This window comes from Triplophysa dalaica, chromosome 16 (genome assembly GCF_015846415.1).
Source record: "Triplophysa dalaica isolate WHDGS20190420 chromosome 16, ASM1584641v1, whole genome shotgun sequence".
Taxonomy (NCBI): Eukaryota; Metazoa; Chordata; class Actinopteri; order Cypriniformes; family Nemacheilidae; genus Triplophysa; species Triplophysa dalaica.
Window position 1 is genome coordinate 9,638,543 of NC_079557.1, and position 12,766 is coordinate 9,651,308.

At 37.5% G+C, this 12,766-nt stretch overlaps 1 protein-coding gene across 3 annotated transcripts in view; it reads right to left on the minus strand.

Annotated features, from left to right (window-relative positions):
* The window catches only part of si:dkey-237h12.3 (teneurin-3), a 96,339-nt gene extending 90,203 nt beyond the window's left edge, over positions 1-6,136 (minus strand). For all 3 annotated transcript variants that reach the window (XM_056769396.1, XM_056769398.1, XM_056769395.1), the window contains exon 1: positions 5,801-6,136. The gene's annotated coding sequence lies outside the window, so the exon portion shown is untranslated. The remainder of the gene's footprint in view (positions 1-5,800) is intronic.
* Between the last annotated feature and the right edge of the window lie 6,630 nt (positions 6,137-12,766).

Below are 12,766 nucleotides of genomic sequence, written 5' to 3' on the forward strand. Positions count from 1 at the left end.
AAAAATGGAGATAAAGGCAGGGCAGTGCTGGCTTGCTCATTGTGAGACTGCATATATTTGTTTATTAGATATTATTTAGTAGAATGATCTTGCTTGGTCTACTGTGCTGTGTTTTACCTTTCTGTGCTTATCTGATTTTCTTATTTGCTCATGCAAAGCTTCTTTGGAGAAATTTAATTGGAAGTAATTAATAAATAAGGATATTAAACCATAAGCTCACAGAAATTTCAAATATTGTTAAAGAAACTAACCAGTAAGTGATAAAATAACAACAAGTAATTAAAGTATTTGTCGCACATATACATATACATATGTATTATTATTAATGACCCTAACAGGCCTCCATAGTTATTAAAGTGTAAAACACTGACATATATGGTATTACTGTAAATGTGCTGAGTGCTGGTAATCATACTGATATGCAGTACAACTGAATGTGGGTTGTTAACAAATAAACCCCAAATGGTGTGACACAGGGCTCCAGACTGTGACCAGTTTTCGAGACGGCGCAAGCATTTTTTACAAGTACTCGCACATCTGCGACCTACATATTTGGAATTTCTTCTAATTATTTCTTGTGATAAGACGAGTAGAACACAACCTCCCACCAGTGCAGGCTGTGAGTGATAGTCAACTGCGCGGGTCACTCGCATCACTGATGTTTCCCGCTACCGAAGACTCGCAGAGTCCAGTCGTCAATGATCACGTTTACATGCACAGTCTCAGGCTGATTATGCTTAATAAGCTGATATATGTAAGGTCATATAAACACGTAATACGGTTTTCCTTTATCGGGGAAAGGTCATAAACGGCGTAAGCAAAAAACGATCGGCAGAGGTATTTTTTTTGCCCATTACTCCGATTTTGTGCTGCATGTAAACGCCGTTACCAGTTTTCTCTCAGTTTTGTTTATGTGCGAATGATGGAAAGCGCAGCAGTAAAAGTCCCAAATGTAAGTAATAGTAAAATAACGTATAAAAGTCAGCTCTCGAATAATGCAGTTGATGTAGAAACGTGAAAATGTAGAACTATTGTTGCATATGCAGGTACTGCGGACATGAGAAGGGATATAAAATTACAGCTTCTGACCGTTTTCCAGCTGCATTTTTAATTACTAAACAGACTATCGGCGATGACGTTACTGCACGCGATAAATCGGCAAGTCTCAAACTTCCATGTAAATGCGGTTTTCTGCATAGCCGGTTTATTTATATGCATGTAAAAATGTGAAAACGGGTTTCTTTTTGACGTCATATTTACAAGTGTTGTGTGACCATGAGGAAATGTGTCCTTAATACACAATAATATAATCGTAAGAACGTAATAACACAACACCTTTCATTTTTTGTTTTAATGGGTAACACCGTTAACAATTAAATACATACTTATTGACAATAAAATTTCTGTTGGTTCTGATGAATTCAGATTACAGTCCTTCTATTTAGCACCAATTAATAACAAGGCTTCTCGGTAGGCTCTGTCATTTTTTAAATAAGCAGAACCAAATCTGCGGTCATCAAGTAACTTGTCAGTACCAGTAATACAGTTATTTTGAGGAAAATAATTGAATAATTGCATTGCAGGCTGACTGAAGGTGTGCCCCTTTTTTTTACTGTGCTCCAAAACATTTCAGTCAGGGGCTACAGTGCTCCAGTAAAAAAATGTTGCTGCCACACATAGGACGGCACATGGTACAGTTTATATGTGTAATATATGTGTAATATAAATGGGTTTTCCATTTCCCACAGTGCTAAAGAAAAAATGATCTTGCTTCTAAAAACCCGCTCTCTTTCCTGCAGGCAAAATCACACAATCCATTCCCGATTCTAGTTTATATTGCGAGAGACAACCCAAACACTTTCAAAAACCTGCTCCTCACCCTTCTGCTCTTTACCGTTTACATTCTTCGGTTGTTTTCATTACAGAGAAGTATTCACTTACTTGATGAGCACCATATCGCCTTGCATTTCTCAACCTATTTCCCATAATAAACCCTCTCTGTCTATTACTCTTCAGTTTCTGTTCTGATATATAGCATTATCCTTTGACTGTCATCTCAGTGGGACATTAATGTAAATCCCTTGGTTCCAGAGCTGAGGCACTTTGGAAAAGAGATACTGGCGAGTTTCCTTGCATGGTCAGCGCACTTCCTGCCTGTGGCAAATCATAGGCTGCCTCCAACACAGCAGGAGGCAGGCAAGAGAGCTCCACAGCAAATTGGAGAGGGGCATGGGGGATGTGAGAGGGTGGGTGATGAGGGGAGAGAGAGAAAAAGAGGAAAAAGAAATTTAGGAAGAGAAATAAGGATGTTATGGGGGATGAAAAAAGTGTCCTGTAGGCAGCCGAGTCCGTCATGGACTTTAGGACATCTACAGCTTAAGTCATAGACACAGGGAATGTGTTTAACTTTAAGCAGTTTGCTGACACAAACAAAAGCACACACAAAACCCACCATGTTCTTAACCCTTAGGCTATAACAAAAATGCATGACCAGAAATGCATACAAACACTTTTAGAAAAAAACGTTACAAATAAAACTGTAACGGCAATACATCACGCCACAACCTTTTGTAAAACCATGTAAAGTGTCATGTTAAGATGGATGAGTAGCAATCCATCACAATTCTGTACTAATAAGCACATTCCTTGAGTCTGAAACACAATGCACAGGAGACCTTGGCTGACATTTATTTCATCATAAAAGGTTGTGACATTGAAAAAGCCTGTTTCTTTTAGTTGCTAAATCAGATTTGATAAACCATTGTATGAATGATTTTGGGGAGTTTTGTGTTTTTTAACTGCTTAAATTCAAAAAATGTGTTCAACTATCAAGTAGAAACATTACACAGTTCTTAATACGGTAAATTACAGATCCCAAAAAAATTACCTACAATTTAAAAACCACATACCTGCCCTGCAATGTTGAACTAAACAGCTTCTTCTGAAGGACAGTTTTTTGGTCCGTGCGTCAATCGTCAGCATTAATTACTGTATTTTAGCCACTTCTCCGCCTGAGAAAGCATACACCTTTTGGTTTGTGTCTGTGAATTTTTTAAAATCTTGATTTGTCCTCTGCTCAGCTATAGTGGCAAACCAATTTTAAATGACATTAGTTTAAAGAGTAATCAATATATGTAAAGCCTTGTTGACATGCTGGAGTTCACGAGGGAAATCAGATGTCAATTTGGCCGTAGGATCTTGCAAATCAAATTGTTGACAGTGCTTTGTATGGAATCTCCAATTATTTTACAATGCTTTTAAATTGATTAGCCATTATTTCTTGGAGCTGTTAACCTGCATTACATTGCTTGTAAACATTTGTTTGTGTGCTTGTTGGAACATTTATCAGCTAAAATAGAGATAAGTCTAATGCAAATGGCATTATCCATAAGGAGATGTCCAAATCCACTACAATATAAACACAATACAAACACACTACAATTAATTTATCATATTGAGAATTCTTTGAGAATTGAGAATTCTTTGGATGGACGATAAATCAGATAAATCCTTTACAAGCTGTGATAACCTGGACAATGTTAAGCCGACAGAGATCAGGTCTGTCCACTATGATTATGCAGAATAAATGCAGTGTAAATGTGATACGCATAGGCTAGCGTTCTGGCAGTGTGTGTTTGTCAGGGTACATTAACCTGCGCCTGTTTGCTTAGCACTGTTGAAATAGGCACTGATGGCTGAGCTACTTTCATAGTCTCTCACACACTCACACACACACACTTACTCATTCTGTGTTGGACTAAAAACTAACTTCACTGGGAGTGTTTAAGCAAATAAACAAATATTGAAAGAAGTGACCAGGGCTCTTCTGTTAAATAGACTGCCAAAAGTCTCATTGTGGCATTGACCAGTCTTTATTGCCACCCTTTTTTAAATTAAAACAAGCAAAAATGTAATTTAAACTGGTACTGAAAAGACTGTATTTTAACTTTAAAATATCTTAATTGGTCTATACTGCAGCATATTAAAAACTGATTTTACTAATTCTACGAGGCACAATAAATAAGAAGGCCACAGGATTTTTGTTTACGCTGGTTAAATGGAGCATGACTGAATGCTGTTATTTCATTGGAGTTTGACTATAAACTCTTCTTCGCAGTGTCCCATTGTGTAACTTCAAAGAATTACCTAAAGTAAAAAGCTACAAAACCCTGACTGAAAAAATCATGAGACAGACAATATATTTTAAATAAGGTATTGATAATAGCCATTTCTTTTATGTTACTGTTGTTGTTCATCCCTCTTTGTCCCTTTCCCCCCAACCAGAATAAGTGTTTTCACCTAATCAGAGGATGATTCTCTGCAATCAGTGGTCTGTGTTCACAATGTGACCCCTATTCCTGCCATGTACCAAAAAACAGTAAGATCGTCTAATAGACTGTCTGAGTATTTCTGGGGCTTGTGAGCACTTTGTTATTCACAAAGTGTCAATGAAAAATATGAATTTACGGATATGGAATATAAATCAGCTGTTTTGTATCAAGATCCAGACCATGAAAACACAAATCAAAATGGCAGGGCTCTGCTGTGAGTATCTTTAAGTCACAAAAAATCCTCACAATGTACTTCCTTCATTCTGTCATGTACAGTACCGTTTTTCTCGTTTTCACTGTTATGTTGCTCATACCATTGCTAGCAATGGGATTTTATTAGGATAAAAAAGTTTTACTTCAACCGCAGCACTCTTTGGTGAAAAAAATGCAGGGTGGTTGGAATGAATAGACTGTATGCCCAGCCAATACAAAAAATGTTAAATACCAGCCTATCCTCAATAAAAGTACATTAAAACCCTTGTCACTGTTTAATCATCTGTCTCTCTGAGTTTATAATGCCTATATTAGTGTTTTTGTTATTTATTTTTTGTATATCTTTTAAAACCATGGCCGCCCTTGTTGACTAATGAGCCTATGCTCATCAACAACAGTACTTTTACACAATGATGTAACTTAACTGTAACCAAGTTTAATCAAAGGATGGTTACTCCTTATTTATCCTTCGAAGAGTAAGCGACCATAGTAAAATTGGAATTAAGTTGCTCAATATTCTGTGCCCGCGTTTAAAAAAGCAATAAAAAGACAGAGCCAACAATAAAACTGTCCGCTGTTAAGCTGTTATTCTGACTAATCCTATAATTGAAATTTTGGTCTAGTTATCACGCTTCACCGCTGCTCTCAACTCCTCGCGACGGCTGTCGTCCAGTCTGCGCGCGCTGGGTCCAGCATCGGGTCATTCGCGAGACTCAGCTTGATGCACTTCAATGATAACAATCACCGATTTTAATCAACATCTCCTGATGTGGAGGTAAACAACATCTTTAGACAGATAACTACTCAAATCGCTGTGGTCTATCATTTTACGTTAACCGAGTTTGAATACAACATTTGTTCTGTTTTGCCACCGATTATAAATCTAATGTCCAACTACCTGTTCATGTTCTGTGACATTTGTGGACAATTTTAGCATGTCAGCCACGGGAAAGGCTACGGGACGGGATGGAGTCATGCATCCTGAACAATTTTTATGTGGTTTATTATCACGGGTTTGTGTCTTGTTATTTCAGTGCACCATTAGGATGTTTAAGGGTATAACAACTTGCCAAATTACAGCTGAAAATGGTTCAATAAATTACCCGAAATCAGGTTTCTTACAACCAGTTCTTTCACTATGTAATGCCCCACATTGCAAAATACTGTAAGACGTACCCGACCGAATAGAAAGTAAGTATAACGGCGACATTAAAACAAATTATTCTGACACTAATTCTTCAAATGCGATTTCTTACCTCGTTTAATTCGGTTTAGCTCCTCGTTGTCGTGGAAAAAAACTTTACTGCAGGTATCCAAACTTATTAAAAACAGAAACTGTGATGTGAGGTGAAATAACCGTTAGGACGATAAATTTCCCGCAGTCACGCCTTCCCGCGCCTCTCACGAGACACACTGTGCGCGCTCGAGACGGGGCAAATTCCTCCGCAAACGGTAAGCCTCAAGCACCGCGTGAATAACGGGGCGATGATGTAGACTCGAAGAAGCCAGTGGCACTAAGTCCAAACCCCGTGAAAACCGTTCGTTGTATACTCGGAGCCGACTGTACCACTCCTCTGTTCTCCCTGTGTGTGAGCTGCGGTGCTGAGGAGAGGAGTCGACTGCGCGCGCGGCACCCGCGCGATACTAGTGAGGCAGTGTCATTAACAGCACGTGTCATTAACATCACTTGTATCACTTCTAGATTGGCGTTTAAGAATTCTTGAAATAATGCAGGAAATGTTTTTGTAAAACTTAGTCAAGACCTAATCGTTTTTGTTCTGTGTAGGAAGACAAAATTAAACTCATTGATATCCGGTCCATCTGGGAGACGTAATAAACATCACCGTAAATTAGCTTTAACCTGATTATGTGGACAATTTTTAAAAGCTTATTTTGCCTTAAAAAAATCGTAATCGGGTAATTATCAGTGCAGATGGTGAGGTGACTTTGTGGCTTCTCCCTCAAGTCTGGCCTGCTGTGGCATTTCTGGTGTAGTTGTCCCTGCTTAGAAGATATTAGAGGGCCTTTTGGCTTTCATTAAAGATCTATTGTGAAAAGCACATGGTATATGAATTGCATAGTGACGGCTGTGAAATGACAGTTCTTACAGTGGCTGTGTGCGAAAAATGAAGATCATTAATTACAAAAGCCCTTACTTAATCCCACTGGAAAGAGAGCTTGAGGCGTCTGTCGTTATCTTGCCCTCCTCTGTTTTCCCCTCTCCTTCTAGTCTCTTGTTTTCCTTTCAGTCGCCCCCATTTTTACTCCCCCACACCGTCTGGCTGGCCTTTGTATTTTTTTTCTGTTTCATTACAAACCCACTTTTATCATCTCATTCTTTCTTCTGAATTACACTTTATCTGCTATTGCTATCGGACTGTCTTTCTATGTCTTGAGGAGTCCTGTGTGGATGGATTCAAGAGCCTGGAGGTCTGGACTCTTCTTGCCCTCCTCCTGCGTCCCAAACCTCAGACATCATGCTGAGATGGAGTTATCTCTCAAGGCAAGCTGTTCTAGCACCAGAGCTTTGCTTACAAGTCTCCACGCCCAGTACATCAAACCTTCTCCCATCAGGAAGTGCTATTATCTGCATGAAAGACAGTGTGATCAGTAGTCTGGGTTACACTACAAGTGAAGGACAACAACAGAAGGAGTCGGGCTTGCCCAAAGTAGCAGCGTATACCGATTGCATTGGTATGTAACATTTGACCATAAGTGCGATTTTTGCACAAAAAGTGTCAAATGAATCAGATAATAGTTATTTATTATTATTCACTTTTAAAGAATTAGATCAAAACCACTATTTATTTTGATGCTGTAAGCATGATAACGTTTTTATTATTTTCTTGTAACTATTCAAGGTCACATGAAATGTTGTTTTCTCTGAAAGTAAGGTTTTAGTTGGACTGAATTTAGAATTCAGCGATTATAAAGTGCTTTGCACTGTTTGGCAGTAACAGGCTCACAATAACGTATTACAGAGTGATAGATTTGTCACTGAAAAGTAACAGACACGGACAAATATATCAACATTCAGGGGATAAACAATCCCGCATTACAGCATAAACACTGTAAACAGTGTTAAGCCAATCAAATGAGTTCTTGAACACAGTTCTGGGAATGGTCTGACTAAACCCTCGAAACACAATTTCTGGGACTCTATTAAACGTCCCTCTTTCCAGCTAATCCATCACTTTACGATTGATGGGCTCATCTGTACCCTCTAGTGGGGAAAAGGAACAGTGTAAATGGCACATCTGCGTGACTGCAAACAAATGATTTGGAAATGTAACCTGATGGTGATATTTACGGCAAATGCATTTTATTTGGAATGCAGGCTACATCAATAAAAACAATTTCCAAAGATTGCAATAAAGGATTGTGTGAGAAAGCCATCTTGGCAGAGTTTAAAGAGCTGAAAAAATATTGTGCTCAGATTGATCAAAATTATTACAATGCATGTGTTAAAATACAACAAAGCGGAATTATTTTTATCACGCATTATTATATGCGTCCACTCATTTAATAATGTATTATAAAAATATATCCTTTTGTGTTATAACAAAGAGGTTGTACAAGAGGGCCAAGAGGGTTTTACTGAGCGGCCATGTTTTGAACAGAAAGCCAAACAAATGCATAACTACTTTGGATAAGATTAAAAGCGACCAAGCAAAAAAAGCTATATAAAATTTAAAATAGTGGAATTATAGAGTGACCCTTCAGAATCAAGGTTTACCAAATAATGCTTTTGTCTTCTGACTTTTAAAGACTCAACAAGCATATTTTAAACCTAAATATCGTGTGGTTAACAAGAGAGATAGCTTAAGGTGACACTGGTATGCAAAACCATTTACACGAAATTGGTCTTTAAAATATCCAAACGTGAGTCATTATCCCTAAACGTACATATCTATGATCATAAATATTAATTATACATAAAATATTTATTTGTTGAAGCATTTTAATTTACACATGAGCCTACACACTAGAACCCACCATGCACGTCGTTTACTATTTGTAAATTTACTCATTCAAATACCATCAAGCTAGAAGATGCATAAGAAAAGCTTTAACAGGTCTTTTAAGAACAAAGGCGGAAAACGCTTGTGTCCATGCTATGATCCCCAAGCATGAATCTGAAAACCATGGAGACGAATGACCAGTCAATAGTCATCTCCATAATCGTTAGTCCTCTGGTGATTCATCAAGCCAATGACACTTGTGTCCCTAATACCACATTTATTCAGGTTTGAGCAGAAGAGATTGCGTGCTGTGATTTTCTCCAAAATGATTGATTATATCCAGCCTCTTTTGCCCTGTCTGTGCATGCGTGTGTGGATGAGTAACTGAACAAATGAGTGCATGAGTGAATGAATGAATAAGAGATCAAGTGTGGGAAAAAGCAGAAGAAACAGACAGAAAAAAACAGACAGAAAAGATTTAGCGAACCAGCGTGACTGACAAATCTTTCATTTAGCTTGAAACACGGGTAGAACATTTAAAATCTATTTCACGTCGCTTAGTCTGCAAAACACGACCACCTGCTGCCATATTAGGCAAATCTATGCTAATGACAACATCAATCCTTAAACATTCAATTGAGTCACAAGACCATCAAAAACAATGAAACACTATAACCATCAATGCAAAAGAAGATCAAGTCCTACGTCTATGGTGCATGATTCAATTCTTCCTGATGTGTTTAATTAAAGAACAAGTCAGACTTATTCCATTGCCTTTCCTTTGATCATGTAATGCTTCTTTAAACAGAGGTCGATCAATACTTAATAATGCCTTTGGATAATACATCAGACTAGGGAAACAAAGCAGAAGGGGAGCTAGCACAACATAGGCATTTGTTCTATATACTGTCTGTAGATAAAGTAGACTTCATTGTCTGTTATTTTGATGAATAAAGTGAACAACTAAGGATTGTACAGGTTTAATTACGCATGTACAGATGCGATAATGAATTCTTTCATCTATATACATCCCCACAGCAAGAAACGGATGTTCCCCTCACGTCCGGTGACAGCGCAACACGTGCACTATAGATTCCTATTCTGAAAATACAAGACAAGCTGCCAATAGAACAGCTACCTGCGGTTGACTGATGCATCTGTGCATGTGTGTACTTGTGTGTCAGTCTGGGTAAAATCAGCCTCTTCCACATCTCCACAGATCCATTATCTCCCATCATCCTCGAGCAGCAGAAAACTAACAACCCCGACGCTTAAAAATTCTCAAGATGGCCGTTCAGTCTGTGGCAAAAGTGAAGTTTGCAATTAAGGAAATAATTATGTCCATATCTGCTTTGAGATGTGAGGACAGGGGCCTTCTGGAGACTTGTGATAGAGCGATACTGAGGACCTTAACAGTGGGGAGTTGATTTAATTGAGTCCAAATTACGCTCTCATGGCAGTGGCACTTTCCTCTGAGCAGTAATGGCTCACTGTGCGGTTGTCAGGGCTGCATTGTACGTTTTAGCTTTTAAGGGCTGGAGGTAATATCTGCAGACTTAAGGTAGAATAGATTTATTCCTTTTTAATAATGCAGGAAGCATTTTGATTTGTATCCATTTTGTTCTGAGGAATTACAGGCCTTTTTGAAATCGTCATTATCCACCATAAACTGCGATGAGTGATTATGAGTGAGTCTCCGTGATAGTTCAATCTGTTTTTCATTAGTTTAGAATTCATAAAAAAACTGTATACAGAATAAAGCTGGAAAAAAATACTGGCTCAAATTCTTGAAGGGGATTTAACAGTGTACAATACCGTAGCTGTGCTGATTTAAAGTGATATATGAGTATACTGTAGGTACTTTAAAAGACAATCGGTATAGTGACTTTGAAGGACTTTCAATTTAGAATAATAAATTAAAAGTAAATTAGTCAAAACTAAGAAATAACATAAAAAACATAATGATTCAAAACAATATTTTATATTAGTATCTTTAAAAGTATTTAAGTATCTTTCAAAGTAGTAGCCGAGTTATATAAGTTTTCTCTCGGCATTGATTTTATTCCAAAAAAAAGAAGAAATGTATTCAATATTAAATGTTGGCATGTATATTTAATGTTATATAATTAAATGTTGACAATTATATTTTTGTCTATAAAACGAATTGCAGATAATCATACGCATGCACAATCAGATCAAATATTTTTAAGATCATAAGAAATTTCCTGTTCAAGTGACCCTTAACTTTTAAAGAGTACTACAGGAAGTTTATGCGTAAGTTTGAGAAAAGCTATATTATTCTTTCTTGTTATTAATGCACCTCTAATTCCTCCAGCATCCCTCTTCCACCTCAACATCGCCAACCTTCCAGCCGTAATTCTTCCCAGACAGCAAACCAATTTATTTTACCCTTATTTCACTGTGCAGAGTGGTGGACTTCTAAACTGTTTCTATTGTAGTAAGTGGTGAAGAAATTTTAAGTGAGTCTCAGTTGGGACCCCTGATGAGCGACACCTTAATGTTTTTTTGGCAACTTGTATCCGTCCCTATATTACCTTTTATATTTTTTTTCTGACCAAGAAACTGTGAGTCACGACAGTTGGCACCCACCATCACAACCCCCAGCATTATAATTCCCTCTGCAGTGTCTAAGGAGATACACGCTCCATCTATCACAATACAAGCATTCTCTCTACATAGATTCATCCTCAGCCCAATTAAACTCGCTCTTTTCCTCCTTCTTATGTGAATAATTAGCCTTTCATCTCACTAGTATGCATCGTCAAGATCCTGCTCTTTCTTCGAGCGACGCAACATCAAAAAGCTGAGAGTATCTTCTGCGTTCTTTCAGCTCTGTTCCTTCAGGCCTTTAGTCAATTATTGAAAAAAAAATGCTTGGGTTTCAACTGAAAAGGCTGGTGGGATCTTTGTGTCTTTTATTTAGATTCCAGAGAGATGTGAATTGGCACAACTGACTATCAAATCTCACGATGTGTGATAAGAATGGAGTAATAGCTTAATCTTGCTGTATAATGCTCGGTACGCACTGCATTCTGTCCACTATTTTAAATAGCACTTGAAATGATTTGTAACGTAATCATAATCCATTTAATCAGTACTCTACTGCATTATTGTCACATGACTTCACTATGTTACAAGAAAGGCCATAGCATTATGCTCGATACAACACATATTGTCATAATGTATAGGTCATCTGGTTATTTTATGCATATAAGCAGCAGAGTAGCAAAGTAAAAGTACTGTATTAGTAAAAGTATTTTACCAGCTATTTTTAAGCCATCTTTTAAAAATGCTAAAACTAAGAGTAGGTGCTTTTTCTCTCTTTGACCTTCTCTATACACTCTCTCTCATTCATACACACTAAAGCGTTTTCCACTAAAGCATCTGAAAATCAGTTTAGTGCCATCTGTATGAAATTATGGACACCTCACAAATTAAAGAAAAAAAATGTCTGTTGTGCATCATATAATATTATTTCACAATGCATCCATCTATAAAGAGGAGGGGGACAAATGTCAAATTATAAAGCCATTACTTTAATGCGGAGCAGGTCACTACTGCAAGACACCTGCAAAGCAACCTTAGGGATCAATACTCCACACACATTTCATTACATAAGTGGGATTCAGATTCATCTCTGCCTTCTGTGTTCCTTCCTTGCCAATAATTTTCCCAGCACAGAAATGAAATTGGTTTAGTAATGATTACCTGACTCAGGTAAAACTAATAGTCCTGTGGCTTATTAACAAATGCAGTGACAAGGGCATGATGGGAGTCTGCAATTTGGTAGCTGTTAGCTTTTAGCACACTGGACAATGTCACATTTCTACAACCTCTGTAACCTCAAACTGTGTGGACAGTGAAATGTCACTTTAGGCTTATTTCTACCTCGTGAACAAAGAAAACAAAAGCAAATAGTTTTGGAGTAAGTTTTTAAAGCTTGTTTTGACATAAGTGATCTGTTCATTAAAGGTGCTATGTGTGGAGGATATATTGACAGAAATGCAATATAATACACATACTGTATTACACATGTTTTTATAGGTGTATAAAGACCTTACTTAATAAAGCTTTATTACCTATAACCTTTTATTACCTTAGAATTCGCCATTTTGTTTCTACAGCAGCTCTAAACGAACACATTTTTGTAAATGTTTCGGCAATTTGTTATCTTCTACGGCAAAGAAGTGAAAATGTGAAAACATGTTTGTCCTGTGAGAGCCACTGTAGTGCTTCGAA